At 38.4% G+C, this 18357-nt stretch overlaps 1 long non-coding RNA gene across 1 annotated transcript; it reads left to right on the plus strand.

Moving 5' to 3' along the window:
• The first annotated feature begins 9470 nt into the window (after window positions 1-9470).
• LOC119911501 lies at window positions 9471-11232 on the plus strand. The gene is made up of 5 exons (XR_005445880.1): window positions 9471-9660; window positions 9814-9864; window positions 9961-10038; window positions 10211-10273; window positions 10640-11232. It is a non-coding gene; the product is annotated as an uncharacterized LOC119911501 (long non-coding RNA).
• The last annotated feature ends 7125 nt before the right edge of the window (window positions 11233-18357 follow it).

The following is an 18357-nucleotide window of genomic DNA, read 5'->3' on the forward strand; positions in this document are numbered from 1 at the left end:
TCCTCTCCGGACCGCCGACCTACAGCCCATTTATTATTGAGACTACTACCTCGTGACGGAGCGTTTCTATTTTAACCCGCGCAGCGTTTCTAGCATTTACTGTACTGGTTTAGAGGACCAGAAAACTCACAGACCAATCGCATGTGCTCCAATCGTCTCATGTGACGCTGCTCAACCAATCAAATCTGTGCATACCGAGGCTTGCGAGTCGAGTCCGCGAGATTCACCAGAGACGTTTTCGAAACACACCCGAATTGAGGAGACGAAAGATAAAAGAGATTTCACATGACTTTTAATCAAGAATGTACAGATTTTTACATGTACATTCCTCCCACGAGCAGTTCAAAACCAGAATATCTCATAGATCTGCAATATGCTAGCTGGAGCTCACGTTTCTCACTGAACAACAGAAAGTAGGAAAGTGGTAGCTCTGTAAGAGGAAATGAAAGAGAAGAGGAGGCATTACAGCTGTTCATTTGTTATGATGTGTTGAGTGTTTATTATAAAATTGGTTAAGACTACACTTCATCACTTCAAGCTACACTTTTTATTACATTTTTTTTTCTAAAAATTAGGCACTTTAGTTTACTTAAATTTAGAATTTATTATTTGAATAGTTATTATTTATTATCCCTCCAGTTTGATGTGAAAACTGACTGAAATATTATTTGATTTGACAGTCCGTTGTTGACTAAAAACATGTGTTGATACAACTATAGGTTATAGTACTGAATGATAACCCAAGTTCGTCGTTTTGATGTTCCGGACCTTTGCTTCAGGAAATTTTCTCTAACTAAACCTCTTTGAAATCTAATTGAATACCCCTGTTCTAAATCAAACAGCACAGAAACCAAAGGCTGAACTGAGCTCTGACAGGAGAGACTTTCCAGCAGGGGGCAGTGTGACCCTGAGCTGCTCTGTGAACCCGTCATCTGGTTGGAAATACTTCTGGTACAGAGGAGAGAAAACCTCTGAACCCCTGAACACACAAGATGCTGTCTTCATCTCAGATGGACAAATCAGTGTCTCACAGGGAGGACTCTACTGGTGCAGAGGAGGAAGAGGAGACCCAGTTTACTACACAAAGTACAGTGATCCAGTCAGCATCGATAAAATGAGTGAGTTTGACTTGTTGATTTGTTTTTGAAACATAATTTAAAAACAGTTTTGAATCCATAATTATTAATTGATAAAAAAATGTTGCTGTAGATTTACCATGTTGTCATTTTTGTATCCTCACTATGAATTCATGATCATGAACAGTCACAAACAGGGCTGTTGTGACTCTGCAACCAAACTGGTCTGAAATATACTCAGGAGAGACGATCACTCTGAGATGTGAGATCAAGGACGGAGGAGACACTGAGTGGGAGTACGAGTGGAAAACATCCAGCTCAGACAAACCTTTAAAGCAAAATGAACACTGGATTAGATCTGCTTACTCAGCCCTGAGTGGAGACTACAGGTGTAAGGGCAGAATGAAAAGTGCACAGCAGACTTCAACAGACTGGAGTGATCCTGTCAAATTAACAGTATCAGACAGTGAGTCACATCACATTTCTCTCAAAGTGAATATTATACAGTTCATTTAAAGGTTGTTACATGTTTTTATTTGTAAAAATCCCTCTCCAACAGAGCCCCAGCCTTTCCTCACTGTGTCTCCATCCTGGCTGAGTCCTGGAGCCTCAGTAACTCTGAGCTGCAGAGTTAAAGATCCATCTGCAGGATGGAGGTTCTTCTGGTTTAAGGCTGTTCCCAAACTATCAGACTACTCCTACAGCCATGAGCTGTTACCTGGCAGCAGCAACGGGACTGAACAGGATTCCTACATCGTTCATGGACAGACACACACAGCAGGATATAAGTGCAGAGCTGGAAGAGGAGATCCAGTGTATTACACTTCTTACAGTGAACCAAAGTTTGTCTGGTCTGGAGGTCAGTTTGTTTTGACTTTTCTGCACTCACACAATGGAATAAATGTAATTTTCCCTCACACCAGCATCAGGTCAAAGGTGCAGGTTTACAAAATGTTCACTAAAACACAACTGTGTCATTTGAGTTCTGCTGGACTGGACTGAATGAGTGAATCTTCTGACCTCCTTTTCATCCTGATACATAATTTGTTTTTCATTTGTTTAAACATTTGACTCAACAACTTCAGGCCATAGCTTTACATTTGTAATTAGAAACCAAAAGTTTTAAAGGTTCAGTGTGTAATATTTAGGAGAATACATGGAAGTCACCATGTTGCGCCACCATGTTTCTACTGTAACCCAAACGCACAACTGATCTACAGAGCATGTTTCGTCACTACATTCAATACATACTATTACAATACATCATTATTATATTACTATTACATGCAACAAAATTATGACAAACTGATCTTTGATCTTCTGAACACTGCTGTCTGAACACCCATAACTGAATAGCACCACACTTCACAACGAACTTGGTGTATTGATCTGCAAGTGTAGCAAGTGTCATCTTAAAAATAACTGTGGCAACTTTATAGGTGTGCAAATATAAAAGTTGATGTTGTAAAGATCGTGTCACAATAGGAAATTAAACCAAGCAGTGGTATAAATCAGTTAAATATTTAAATAAGTGATAATAAACCTTTCTCAAAGCATTTTCTTTTGTTATTTAACATTTCTTTTTACAAGATATTTTTCAAAGCATTTTTAACAATTGCTTTCAATCTTTCCATCGTCCACAGTGTAAATAACACCGAAGCTGACATGTTTTATCCTGTTGATGATAGCTTACATGCCATGCAGCCTACTGTCGTTGCTGCCGCAGGTATTAATGAACAATTTTGTTTAGCTAACACTGTTGGTTAATAAAAGTGGGCTAAATTATAAAATATCGAACATTATTGGATATGACGGGACAGTTAACATTGTAAGCTAGTTTACTGATGTCTTGCGTTCAGGCGTGCGTTCCGACAAGAGACTGTCGTTTCCAACAGGCAATTCAACATTTTGGCAGTGTGTTCAGCAGACTCGGCAGTGTAGCAGACTTGGAGAAAAAAAACCTGCCTTACTCTGCCTCTGATTGGCAGTCAGGTTTAGACATTAGGAGTGGCGATTGGTTAGGTAGAGCCAGATGTAAAGTTAAACAAAAAAATCTCATAGGTTCTACACAAATCAGGTAGATGACTAATTTTGGTTTCAAAGCGAGGAGTTTGCATGCCAGCAAAATTATTTTCTAGGACATTTTACTTTTTCTTTCATTTTTCAGGTTTTCCAGGACATGTAGGAACCCTGAACTACCCAGAACAGTATGCAAATATTTAAGGAGAAACACAAAAATTAAAAACTTTGTAAAGGGTAGTCTGTATTATAAAAAGACATAAAAAGAGGACAGTGTTGACAGTTTTTTAATGTTGGCTTGCTGTCTTCTTACTGTCTTGTTTTTGGGGGTAGAGGTAGTTATACACCCAGAGAGCAGTATCACAATTCGTGCATCTTTGCATTACTACCTTCTGTTAACTACAGATTCCTCCTTATTGTGCACTGTTACACTGTTGCACGATTCAGAACCGTTTAAGCCTCAACAATGAAAGCGATTAAGTCCAAAATAAACCACAATAAAGTTTATTTCCATTGTGGTCTTTTTAATCTTAATTTTACTATTTACTTTATAATACTTTGTTTGTCCCCTTGTTGTTTTTCAGATTTTTATCCAGCAGCATCTCTCGCAGTGAGTCCTGACAGAGTGCAGCACTTCATCGAAAAGTCCGTGTCACTGAGCTGTGAAGGAAACTCTGCTGAGTGGAGAGTGAGAAGTTTTTCTAAATCTGGCCACCTGACACACTGTTCTTCCTGGGGGATAAAGACTGGATCCACATGCAATGCCAATAAATCACAGTACATTGATGGAGTGGTCTGGTGTGAGTCTGACACAGGACAGTTCAGCAACGCAGTCAACATCACTGTACAGAGTGAGTTTTAATGAGATTATTTTGTATCTGTATTATTTAAATTTTATTGCATTATATAACTCTGGACTTAGTTTAACATCTACATGCTTCTTCTGGCTCCGATTATGAAAAACAACAAAATATGTTACCATAATCTGTGTGTCGTCTGCATAGACGACACACAGATTTCAGTTGTAATGATAATCTTCAGTGAGATAATGATTACAGTAAAGTTCAAATCAACTCATTTCAAACAAGTGCAAATACAAATACATCAAACTCCTACAACTCTGTATTACATTGTTTGATATATACTGTCTCGTTCCTCCTCTTGTTGGACATATGCCACCTCCTCTTCCACACATATTCAATATAAAAACAGTAGTGTATTCAACCTTTAACATTTTTAAAGAAATAAGACTTAAACGTGACACTGATCAATAAGAAATAATCTTGATATTAGCAAATCATTGTATATGCATAAAACAATTACACAGTTGGGAAAACAGCACTCCAAGTTCGCGTGCTGTGTGCTGCGTTACATGATGACCTTCACACCCTTCAGAGTTGCAGTCCTCATGCAAAGACCCCTTGTGTTCATAGATCTGTTCTTCTTATCAGGCCTGGGCCCAGTTGCAGGCCCCATTTTCCTTCATTCGGATATGCAATTTATTCTAAATTATAGCCTCGTCTGAGCCTCTGATACGGCCTCCTAGCAACAATGTTTGACTGGCTGGGTGTGTGTGCAAAATATGACGTGGGTGTTTTTACAAAAATGTGAAGGGCGCAGCCTGAGAGCAACAAAGCTGAGCAAGAAAACTGCATCCCCAAAGTTCAGTGTAACTTTCAATAAACACCTTAAACATTATTCTAATAAAAATGTCAAACCGTATAACTAATAACTTCCGGTTTTGCGCTACTCTAACATAAATGACGATAAAACTGTATACAGTACGTGCGGCTGGTGTAGCCCTTTAAAATGTTACCAACCGAATGGATCACATTCTGATAGCAAAACGAGTCATTTCTCTCGTGTTGTGATGGTCAAATATATTGATTCACTGTGTTACAGCTGCTGTTTTGGCCGCTAGTAAAAGTTACTTCAAAGCGCGGGGTACTTCCGGTCGGCTCGGTGGCATTGCAAGGCTCCCTATAGTCGACCAATCACAGTGCTTACGGTCCGTGTCGACTCGTTAAATTTTTAGGAGGTGCACGTCAGGCGACGGCGTAGCCTCTGCGTAGCCCCGTAACCTACGCTGTCGATTCGACGCAGAAGTATAAATTACACTTAAACGCTCCGCTGCTGAAACACGCCGGTCAAAACTGCAGCACAGCCGCAGACTGTGTCTGTCCGGCTGCCGCCATTATCCCACGTTTTCCTCTAGTTTTGTTTTGTTTGGCGAGCAGGTCTGTCACACAAGGATGACAACGGAATGAATTTGTAACTGCATGGCTGTCAGATGCGCTGTATAATTAACCGTACATTTTAATCGCAGTCTTCACGATTAGCTAGTGGCGTTCTTTCAAGTTGCAATTTTGATTTGAAAATGATTAATCGTTCAGCCCTACTTCAGAGTTAACTTGACAGCGGTCTGAGACCATCTCTTCAAGGCAGACCAGGGTGCGGTTGTTTGGTCTTCACCAGAATTTGAGTCTGGCATTCACACCAGCCCAAACGAACTGCACCAAGTAGTTAAACGCTCGGGGTTCTGTTCAACAGAACTAAACAAGGTTGTTGTAAATTCACACTTAAGAAACAAACTACATCTTAGCGTGGTAAGGCAACTGCTCTACTTTAGCCATAAATAACTCCAGTCAATGGTGAAAACAGACTGAATCCCTACACTGTTTGCTCATGTTACTGTACATATAACCAACTACATATACGTCGTTATAATCTGCATACTTAAAAAATGCCTAGGTGCTGTTGGGGATTAGGGTGTAGATGACATCTATATTTATATTAAATAATGTAGTAATTACTATTATTACTATTATTTAATAATTAATAATAGAATATAACTTAAAGTTATATCTACCTCAGGGCACCACTCTTGAAACAAGCGAATTACCTAATTCAGTGTCAAAGAAAAAACACACCAAGATGAAATTAACTAAAATGCACTAAGCTAAAACCAAGAGAGTACAAAGAGAGATGAGTGATGACGTAGTGCAAGGCATATCATATAAAAACATTTAAACATGGCTATGGTCAGACTGCAGGCCTTAATGCTCAATTCCGTTTTTTTTTCCCCCAGATCCGATTTTTTTTGTTTGACAATTCACATTACTGTTTAAATGTGGCCCATGTCAAATAATAAAAAGTCACATCGATTCCGACCTGAGGGTCCAGACTCGGGTCGCATTTAAAAAGATCTGTATCGGATTCAGACCACATATGGAAGTGGCCCAATTCCAAACTGGAAAAGATCAGTTTCCATGTGACTTGGCCTGTTCACACTGTCATAAAAAGATCAGACCTGGGTCACATATGGGCAAAAAAATCGGATCTGGGTCACATTGGCCTGCAGTCTGAACGTAGCCCAGACAACCAATCATTGATATTCTCTTGTCTTCATTTGCCTATTCGGTATTGATGTTTTCAAAAGTAACTAAAAGTAATCAGATGACATTATTTTTATTTTGTGATACTTGGATTACGTTACTGATTACATTTTTTAACAAGTAATTAGTAATTGTACCAGATTACATTTTTAAAGTAATCCTCCCAACTCTGCCTGTCCTCTGCATGATGACAGTGAAGTTGAATCCTATCTAATGAAGGTTGGCTGCAAGCTGAAAGTGCCATTACCACCCACTGAAATAAAATGCCTAGTTTGAGTGGAATCTCTATGAACAAAATTCAAACAAACACTATATTCTTTATGCTGGTTTTACTTTTAGATATCTGGAAGAAAGAATAATTTAGGAAGACACATTAAAGTCAATTAACCAGCACCAGCTGAACTCATTTTCTTTGATGTTTTTTGACAGACAGTGATTTGATCCTGGTGAGCCCTGTCCATCCTGTGGCTGAGGGAGATTCTGTTACTCTGAGCTGCAAGTTAAAAACACAAAACGTTCTTTCTATTGTGGATTTCTACAAAAATGGAAAACTCATCCAAAGTTGTACCAGAAATGAGCTGACTCTCCCTGCAGTGTCAAAGTCAGATGAAGGCTTTTATAAATGTGAAGGAAAATATTCACCACCAGGTCAGCTGAGTCGATCACCAGAGAGCTGGATGTCAGTAAAATGTGAGTGTGATTAAAACAGTTTCTGCAGCATTTGTAAGCTGTGTTACAGTCTGAGAAAGAAATGTAATTCATTAGAAGACGGCTTAGTTTAACTTATTAGTTTGTCTAAAATAAGGTGTTCTACATTAGGGTATTTAATAACGTGTATTAGGTCCAAGGTAAATACATGATTAGCAGTGAAATGTGTATTACTTTACAGTGCATTCAAAAGTATTCAGACCCTTTCACACATTTTGTTATGTTGAAGGAAGTAGAATTCAGTAGTTATGGTAAAACATGTCCCTGTACCAATATCCAGCGACTGCTGAATTGTCCCTAGCAATAATTTTGATCAAAAATGAAATATAAAGACTGTTGTTTGTCAGCTTCTTGGTGCACAAACAGTTAACAGCTCTTGTTCTTTACTATGAGTGTGCTTTTCAAGTTTTGAAAGATTATGTCCCCCGTCATATATCTCTCAGTGGTCTCAACCAATCAGTATTACTTTTTAGCCTCATTTCACACAAGGTAGGTTGAGCAGGAATTTAATTTCTTTTTGTATGTAGAGATTCCCCTCAGAAACCAAAATTGACATGTTAACTAGCTATTTTCTGTTCTCTTAAAAACAGTGTCTTGTCAATGTATTTGGAGCTCTACTCCAATGCACTTGTTAAGTTCTGAAAGTTCATGTCCTCGCCCTCATATGCCTCACAGTTTAGTCAGATGCCTACCTTTTCAGACCCTCAGATACTTTATTTCTAAAGCCCTCCAGCTGGGAGATGTTTTCATTGTCCCCTCCTCAATCTACAATCAAGGATGATAAAGTCAAACCAGGATTTTAGAAATGTTTGCAAATGTATTAAAAAAGAAATAAACAGAAATATTACATTGTCAAAAGTATTCAGACCCTTAACTCAGTCCTTAGTTGAAGCATCTTTGGCAGCAATTACAGACTCAAGTCAGTCTAAATCACTGTAACACCACATGCAAGTCAGTCATCATTTAGTGACCTCACAAACACAAACACCTTCCTCAATGTTGCCTTACTGGGATTAATCAGAAAAGAGCACAAAAGTCACACAGTGTTGTTGATAATGCCAAAAGCATATATTTTTCTCTGCTTTCAGTCATGCTGACCCTTGATTGGGGTCCCCTTTTGTGTAATCATTTCATACATATTCTTTATTATTGCAGCGTCCAGCTCTCCATTTCCTGTGCTGTTGATCGTTGGGCTGGTTATTGGCATCTTTCTGGTTGTTCCCCTGCCACTGCTGCTGTGTTGGTACAAGAAGTCCAAGGGTGAGACCTTTTAGCGTTAAGTTTAGATAATTTACTCTCCGCTTATTAAAAATACTGAGGATTTATGATTTCATGACATGGATCAGTGGCTCAGTTTGCAAAACATCATGTAACTGAATTATTACTGTCTTTTTACAGATACATGTTGTCACAGGTTGGTGCAACACTCTCATCTTAAACATAATATAAATTATTTACTTTTAATAGTTTTTACATATCACTACTGACGTACATTGTTTACTGCCTATTTCAGGTTCATCCAGTCTCACAGGACCAATCTGTCTTTCACAGATACATGTTGCCACAGGTTGGTCAACACTCTTGTCTCATCTTAAACATAAGATTTATTAACTGTCACATTGAGCCAAGCGCAGACACAGAAACAAGGGATCTGGGGGCCTGTACTCCAAGCTGGATTTGTGGTGAGCAAGGTAACTTCTGGTTTAACCCTGTTTTTTCAGTCCTACAATGGCAGTTCACTTCTTACCTGGGTACATAGCCATGGTAACTAATGCTGGCCCTCCTATTGGACTCATGAGCCATGTAATCAGTTTGCCATTGCTGCAAAGTCACACCTGACACCGCAGTGCTCTCACTACAGTCCTCTCTCAAACCCGGTTGTCCCGGCCTTTCTGTGTGCAGTTTGCATGTTCTCCCCGTGTCTGCGTGGGTTTCCTTCGGGTGCTTCGGTCTCCCCCACCTCAAAAACATGTTAGGTTCCCCAGTCAGTGCCACTACTGAGCAGTGCCATCACATCTATGTATTCAGTGGTCCTCACAGACGTTGCTGCTTGAATGTGTGAGTTTCATTCGCAGGGTCAGTTTTATAATGTTTATTAGTAATTAAACAAAAAGTTGAACAAACTGATGGAAAGTGGATGCAGGCCAGGGTCAGAGACAGGTGAGCAGTCCAGTCCAAAGGAAGTCCAGGGAATCAGGCAAATCAAAACACAGAGGAAGGTCTGGGACGCAAGCACAGACTAGAGGTGGAATAACAAGACACAGGTGAAAATCATTAGGGAGACAATCATACAAGCAGGAAAACCACGACAGACTGTTTAAGTTTACTAATCCTGACATTTTTCTACTCATGTACATGTCTCAGGCTCATCCAGACTCAGAGAACCAATCAGAGCTCTGCTATCGTCCAAACGGTAAACCAAGATGAAAATGAGCAGCAAGTATACTCCTCTCTTCTCCATGGTCAGTCCTCCATCTAATCCTGAATTACCTTTACAGCTGACAAACTACTACATATCAGTTATTATATTTTGAATAATAACAGTATTCTTTGTGCAGTAGATTTAACGCCAGTAAACTAAATTGTGACTAATCTGACTTCTGATTTTTCTGTAGGTCATGTTTGTGACTATGAAAAAATCAGTGGCTTTGGAAAGAATATGCGTGGTACAGTATAAATTGTGCTTCATGCAGAGCAGTCCCAAGTATGTGATTTTAATTGAGTGATTAAAATTAAAGCCAGTTAAAACTTTCTATTTTCAGGTGACAGACTTGCAGACATGAATTCAGAATACAGCCATGTCGTATCTGAGTTTCAGCTCAAAGGTCTTGGAAAGAGGAGTGAGTACACAAAATATGAAACATCAAAAATAAACTGAATGTTAATTCAAACAGAAATCCCAGAATACATACCAAAAGTATGTACCCCTGCTAATGGTCACATTGGTATTAACATACTTTGTGGGTATTATAAAAGACAGTTTTAATTTTTTTTATCATATTGTTTTAACAGGAATACGAAATCATCCCACAAGGAGCCTTGACTATTGTAATGTGATTCCACACACACCTGCAGGTACAAATATTAACATTAGCTTCTGGGTCATTTGTATTTAAACACAATTTTTGCTAAAATTGTTTCATATCGCCATCATTAAATACATTAGAAGTACAAATAATAGAGGCGTCCCTGTGTGTACAGCGGCTGCCCATCGCTCCCTGGAGTGATGGGTTAAATGCAGAGAATGAATATTGCTACGTGTATGTGACAATGAAGTAGCTTTACCATATAACTTTAGGTCCGCATGCATTTGAAATTACAGTCAATGTAAATGTTTTAATTAATTTGAGGTAACTTAAAATTTCATTAATTGTTCTGATGGTGTTATAGGGTTAATGTATCAAATATTTATTTTTCATTTATATTTTTTCTGAATTACAGGTCCATAAAGAGAAGTGCATCATCATCGGATTATATGAAATAATTACAATTCTGTTATGTTAGATTTAATTTTCCTGTTGATTTCTGCTGAATTTGCTTTTGTATTTATACTTATTATACATATTTTATTGCAATTAAGTAGTAATTCTATAGGTTAGATGGCAGAGGACTATATACAGACGTGGACAAAATTGTTGGTACCCTTCCTTTAAAGAAAGAAAAACCCACAATGGTGCCTGAAATAAGTTGAAATTGACAAAATGTATTAATAGATAAAATAATAACTGAAAATTAACTGATGAAATTTGAACTGAGGGTTCAACAGGATTATTTTAAAAAACAAACTAATGAAACAAGCCTGGACAAAAATGATGGTAACCTGAACTTAATATTTTGTGCACTGCAATCAACTCTTAATGAGGCTTCAGCACTTGTCAACAGGTATTTTGGCCCACTCCTCATTAGCAAACTGCTCCAGCTGTTTCAGGTACGAAAGGTACCTTCTCCAAACTGCATGTTTCAGCTCCTTCCACAGATGTTCAGTAGGATTTAGATCAGGGCTCATAGAGGGCCACTTCATAATAGTCCAATGTTTTGCTCTTAGCCATTCTCGGGTGGTTTTAGCTGTTGCAGGACCCATATCTGTAACTGAGACCAAGATTCCTCACACTGGGCAGCACATTTTGCTCCAGAATGACTTGATAGTCTTGAGATTTCATTAACCCTGTACAGATTTAAGACGCCCTGTGCCAGATGCAAAGCAGCCCAAAACACAACTGAGCCTCCTCCATGCTTCACAGTAGGTTCAGTGTTCTTTTCTTTGTATGCTTCATTTTTGCGTCTGCGAACTTAGAGCTGATGTGACTTGCCAAACAGCGCCAGTTTTGTCTCATCTGTCCAAAGGACATTCTCCCACAAGCTTTTTAGCTTGTCAATATGCATTCAGTCTCGCTTTTTTATGATTTGCTTTCAACAGTGGTGTCCTCCTCGGTCCACTTTGGCTCAAACAGCGACGGATGGTGCGATCTGACACTGATGTATCTTGACCTTGGAGTTCATCTCTAATGTCAGTGGAAGTTGTTTTGGGCTCTTTGCTTACCATTCATATTATCCGTCTCTTAGATTTGTCCTGAATTTTCCTCTTGCGGCCACGTCCATGGACCTTAAACTTCTGAACAATATGTGCAACTGTAGTCACAGGAACACCAAGCTGCATGGAACTGGTCTTATAGCCTTTACCTTTAACAAGCTTTTCTATAATTATCTTTCTTTTAACATGTCCTTATGGTCAAATTATTTCCAATCTTTTCTAGGGGTACCATCATTTTTGTCCAGGCCAGTTTCATAAGTTTGTTTTTTTACAATGATTCTGTTAAACCACAATTAAAAAACAATTTCATTTTCAGTATTTTTTTATTTATTATTATTTTAGTTTATTATGTTATTTCAGGGTGTTTCTTTAACAGAAGGGTACCAACAATTTTGTCCATGTCTGTATATAGTTGTATTTTACTCTTTTACTTGTCGCTGTATACAAAACAGACAAGTCTGGCAAAACAACCAAAACACAGACAAACCGAGAGATACGCTGTCCAGCTGGTTGATTCTGAAATCAGAAATACTTCATTAATCCCCGAGGGGAAATTTTTGTGTTACAGTTGCACACATTGCACATCAAGGCATAAGAAATAGAAATAATATTAGAAAGAAGGTAATATTGCAGATGTTCAGGACAGCTACAAATACCTTGGGGTCCACAGGGAAACAGAAACCATGAGGAGGCAACAAGGAAGTCCGCCACAGCCAAATACTTACAAGGGTAAAGCAGGTCCTGAAAAGTCAGCTGAATGGGAAGAACAAGATACAAGCCATCAAAAACATACGCCCTGCCAGTCATCAGGTATAATAAACTGGCCAAAAGAGGAGATAGAGGCTACTGACATCAAGACAAGAAAGCTCATCACAATGCATGGAGGGTTTCACCCCAAATCCAGCACCCTGAGACTGTACACTAAGTGGAGCGAGGGAGGCCGAGGGCTAGTGAGTGACAAAACCACTGCCAAGAGTACATCAGGAAGATAGCCCACAAAGATGAAGGGCTTAGTGAATACCTCAGGCAGCAGAAACCCAAGGGTGAGGACAAGGAATTCAAAGGACAAGATGTTGCACGGCATGTACCACCGGCACATACAAGAAGTGGCTGGAAAAGGCTCGACTAAAGGACAGCACAGAAGCACTAATCATGGCGGCACAAGAACAGGCACTCAGTACAAGATCCAGGTGCAGACTGTGTAAGGATGCTAATGATGATAAATGTGGCAATCTCAAGCAACAGCAACATTAAGGAAAAGGAACACGAGCAGCTTGAGAAATAACAAAAAGAGCTAGAAAATATGCGTACAAGCTCATCTGTGAAGCATGGTGGAGGTAATGTCATGGCTTGGGCGTGCATGGCTGCCTCTGGAACAGGCTCATTAATATCTGTTGATGAAGTAACTGATGATGGTAGCAACAGAATGAATTCAGAAGTGGACAGAAACATTTTGTCTGCCAAGTCAATCACCTGACCTTAACCCAACAGAGCTGCATTTCACCTCCTTAAGAGGAGACTGAAGGGAGAAAAACCCCGAAACAAACAAGAACTGAAAGAAGCTGCGGTAAAAGCCTGGAATAGCATCAAATGAAGAATGCAACAGTTTGGTGATGTCGATGGGTCGCAGGCTTGAGGCAGTTATTGCAAGCAAGAGTTATGCCACCAAATATTAAATGTTATTTACTTGAAGATTATTTGTTCCAATACTTTTGCTCACCTAAGAATGCTGTGGTCTAATACAAACGGTGATATGTCCTGAGTTGTTTAACACATCTAGATGTGAGTACCAGGAAATAAAAGCTGAAATTCTGATCTTTTGATCTTAAACCCAAATGTCTTCAGTGAACAACAAAAAAAAGGAATTTGCTTTACCGTTCCAATACTTTTGGAAGGGACTGTAAGTACTAATGTTTTCGAGAAACTGAGTCAGGGCGAATTTCCGCCAGTATATTTGGAAAATCCCGGCTTAATCCACAACTTGGTTTTGTGAAACAGCTCTCTGGATCTGTACCTGTTTCAGATGTCTGTTTTGTTTGCTTGTTTGAATTATTTATGATTTTGGATTCTCTGGACTCAGCCACTCCTTGTAAGTGTGCTCGCTTTTACCTTTTGAACTGTACCTGACTATTTTTGTGACCTGCGTTTGGGTCCTCAAACCTCCAACCGCACACCCACCCTCTGACAGAGAGCTCTGTTCACTCTGAGGTGACGATAGGAACCTGAGTTCAGTCACAGCAGCTCAGAGTTTGGATTAACATGCATTATCATTATACAGTTTAACATTGTCTGTTTCATATGTGAATGTTATTGTGGTGTGTGACATTTGTTTACAGTACATTTGCATTTCACATACATGGCTTAAACTGATTTGTTTTTGTCTCATTTTTTTTTTAATTAACAGATTATATAAAATAATGATGTCATATGGATTAAATTACTCTCTTTTAGCACAAAGCACAAGACAGCTCAGGTGTATTCCCATTTAGTATTTATGCACTGCATTATTATTATTATTTTACAGTTATTTTTTAAACATTTTTGTTGAAAAGTTTAAAGGTAAGCTGTTCTGAAAAGCAGCAGCAGGTAACAGTTTGTTGAAGTATATTTGAGCTTTAATACCCAGCTGATAATGCAGCTTTAAAGTCAGCATCTTTTTCAGAGTTGGATGAGGATGGATGTGAACAATTACTTTAGTAGGCCTATATGTAATGATCTGCTATCAAACTAAATATCCTTGTAATGTACACCTTTTCCTTAGCTTTTAAAATATATTGAAAGGTAGGTTAATATTTTTTTTACTAATTAATATTAAAAATAACTTTATGTATGAATAAACTTTTCTTTCCAGCAGTAAAATGTGTAAGTTCTCTTTACAGAGAAGCTTCTTCAGTGCAGTGTTTTTGTTTGTTCTATAATGTTATCTTTTGATTCACTAATTTTTTTAATTAAATCTTTTGTTAATTTTCATTGGACTTCTCTCCTTGATCAAAATCAACAGATCAAACAGTATCAAATAAACAACAGTGGTATTAAGATTCAGGATTGATGTTGAGGAAAATTAACGAAAGTGAAAGAATTTGTCATTCATTTCAATGTTTGTTCATGTCGAATATTTCTTTAAGAACATGACTTTATATATTTACGAAAAATAAATATTATATTCTTTTATGAAAAGATTGATATTCATTGTAAAGAAAAGCCTATATAACTTTAACTTAGCCTGTATGAAAAATGTTACATTCACAAACACAACGTTTCAATATAAATCATATGGGCTATGTTGTTAACCTGCGAATGGTGTTAGTGTAGTTAACATATGTTAACCGGCGAAGTCACACGGAACGCAAATTGAAAGAAAGGTCCCCCATCGTGCAGCAAAGGGTGTTACACACCTTCAACAAGCCAGCATTGGTGCTTACTCGGCATTTGAAGGTTTAACAACCCACTACTACTGCGCCCTCATTGGTTTAGGATGGCACTCAATATGGCGTACCCTCCGCATAAACGCTCAAACAGAGTGGAAGTATGTAGGGAGAGGGAGTAGCAAGCAGTTTCGGAAAGGCCCCCAAGCTTGTCAAAAGCCACGAAGTAGACTTGATTTTGGTTACTATTCTTTTGGTAAAACATTTTTCCAGTAAAAACTGTTCATTGATATGTGGATTATTCACAGTAACTGAGACATTTGCTGAAAAGACACGTTGTTGTTGGATTCTGTTCATCTAATTCTGTTCATTTAATTTAAATTAATCTATATTGAATCAGGGTGAAGGCAGAAATCTCAGAGAGAGATGTGATAAAACCTGAACAAATACAAACAAACCTTGTGTCACGTTATCATGAAGATACTTTAAGTGTGATGCTGACATATACATATATCATGAGGTGGACAATACAAAGAGGCAACAGGGGAGTCCAGGCACAGATCACAAGAGGAATATTCATGTCCTTACATCAGTATAAAAGCAGGTTTTAAAATATGTTTGTCTCCACGTGCAGTGCAATATGTTCTGCCACTGAATGTCTTGAAGTTTTTTTTTCTTCCTTCCCTCCGTTTCAGATTAGGTTGAATGAAGATTTGGTCCTCCACTTCCTTCCTTCACTTTTAACCGTCACCACCAGAGATGGTTGTATATAAAACACCTGATGCTATAAACAATAACAGTATCCTCTAAGACAAAACCCAAAGAGTCACAGCTGCAACTAATGCAAAAGATGCTAGCTGGGAGAGGGGGCAGGGCTTTGGCTCTCTTCACATTCACTTCTGTTCATGAGACCATTTCTGTCTTCCTCAAGCACAGTCACTTCCTGTGGGTGAAGTTATGACCAAACTTAAAATCAGGATTTCACCTTAACATGAGGACATGTAAATCTTCTTTGTTGGGGGGATGGGATCCTTTTCTCTACAGTACTGCAGTTTAACTTTGCGATTTAAGCTGAAAATGAATACATTTTCAGATAAACTTTTACCAGTTGGGTGAGAAAGTGAGAATGACACCTGAGGTCATTTCATCTGAGCTCTCTTTATTTATTCTGGAAGGAATCATTTTTAATATATTTATATATATAAATGTCTCTTTGCTGTCTAACAAATCACCTGACCTCCCGACATTATTCATCAATATATCGAGCAATAATAATTTTTTCTGCCATGTCAGTTTACAAACTACATCTGCCAGAATATAAACAAGTTAAGAACTGGTTATATTCCAGGCTTGTCCGCCACAAGTGATATTAAGTAATTCAATGTGAAAAAAGTCACAGGTTTGATCCTCACATCAGTCATGTATCACATTCGACTGACCAAGAGAGAGAAATTTGTGTTTGTGTTTTAAGAGGAAGAGATTTTACAGTGATCCAGAAGAACACATTTAGCTGCTAATGCTTCTACCAAACATAAGAAGTTTATGAGAAGCAAGCAAAGCCAACAGAAAATGTCTGCCACTGTTTGTTCATGGCTTCAAACAGGCTCTAACGATTCATTGTGAACTAGTTGTTGCTTTTAAACATCAAGGCCTTTAGACAGTTATTCTTGTATTTGAAATGCAGAGCTTTCTCTGGCCACAGTTAAATGCACTCCAACCTACGGGTTTAAAGCATTATCCTGATAATCCTGGATTGAGGGTCTAAGGGTAGAGGATGTCATGTGCTGGACAGATTAAAGCCAAATGTGATACTGGCTGACAGGACAGGTGTCTCAAATACTTAATAGTCCAATCAACAGTGTTTAGGGACTATAGAGACCTTAAAAGTAAACATGTCCCCTCTCTAACGACCAGCAATGTTGGCATCCAGTGTTTTTCCTCTTTGTGATTTTTGCTGTTAGTTTGATTTTCATTTGCTGGTTCTTGGAATGTGGATATTTTGATGTAGGAGAAGTCTTTTGGCTATGCAAATCTCCTCGATGGATTTGGTTTGTTATATTTCTTTGTTCATGTTGATTGTGCTGCAAACTCAGTGATTTGAAAACCTTTCCTATACATTATGTAGTCATATGATGCCAGTTTTTATTCTGATGAAGGGAACATGTGCCAAAAAAGTTGATCCATAGAAATGATTTAAAAAAACATTGCCAGAGAGTTCTTAGTGTGGTTTTCTACACCCATCTTTGATATCTGCCAGTGAGCCAGCACCTTACTTAGTGTGGGTTTGACAATATGCTTCTAACACTAAATAAAATGTGTTTTGACCACATTTCATATCTCTGTGGAGAGTGTTAGAGACACATACAGGATGTTCAGTACATGCATACAAAGATCACATGACTCACACTGTGACGAAGTGGGTTTGCTCACCACTTGTCCCATACAGGCCATGACTTTCTAGTTTATACATATATGTTTATGTTTTTTGGTAATTTGCCATAGCTTGTGTAAAAGTGCACCACTTACTATTCCAGGTTGTTTGTGTTTTTTATTATGTTATTGTTGTTTTCCTGTGTTAATACTTACAATTGTTTGTTCCTTTGTTCAGTTCCACCATGCAGGATATTTTTTTTACGGAGGGGCCGGTGTAAGTATTTCCTGATTTATAGGAATAGGGTGGTCATGGATGACATCACCGGGCCAAACCAAGTAGAGGGTTTTCTTTCTTTGTAGGAATGTTTCTTTTGGTTGTTTTTTGATTATTATGAATAAATGTGTGAATAACCCTGACCTGTTTTTCTAGGCAGTGGGAGCAGAGTGAACTGATAACGAAGTTCCAAATATTAAGAGATTTCTAGATATAGATGTTGTGGAGTATCAACCTGCATCAGAATGGGATGGGCTGAAGCAGTTGGGTGGGAATTGACCACCCTATATAAACAGGGGAAAAAAAAAAAAAAGGAGGTGAGGGTGTGCTGCTGTGAACACGTGCCTTGTGTTAGTGTTGCTATAAGTTTGATGTGTTATTTTTCTTTTGTTATTTTGGATTGAATTATCCATGTACTGCCGACCATGGTCAATAAAATAATCACTTCTGCAAACATATGATGTTGGAGTCTGCCTACCAACCACCTTCCTAACCACTCTGGCCAGGCTACACCACACACACCACAAAACATTCACTATGTTTCTAACAGCAGTGGACATATAAAGTATTAAATAAACAACTAAACACAACATAAAGTCTTACAGGTTTATGTGTT

This window comes from Micropterus salmoides, unplaced genomic scaffold, assembly GCF_014851395.1.
Source record: "Micropterus salmoides isolate LMB-PRFRI ecotype aquatic unplaced genomic scaffold, ASM1485139v1 Ms_hic_scaffold_2, whole genome shotgun sequence".
Classification (NCBI taxonomy): domain Eukaryota; kingdom Metazoa; phylum Chordata; class Actinopteri; order Centrarchiformes; family Centrarchidae; genus Micropterus; species Micropterus salmoides.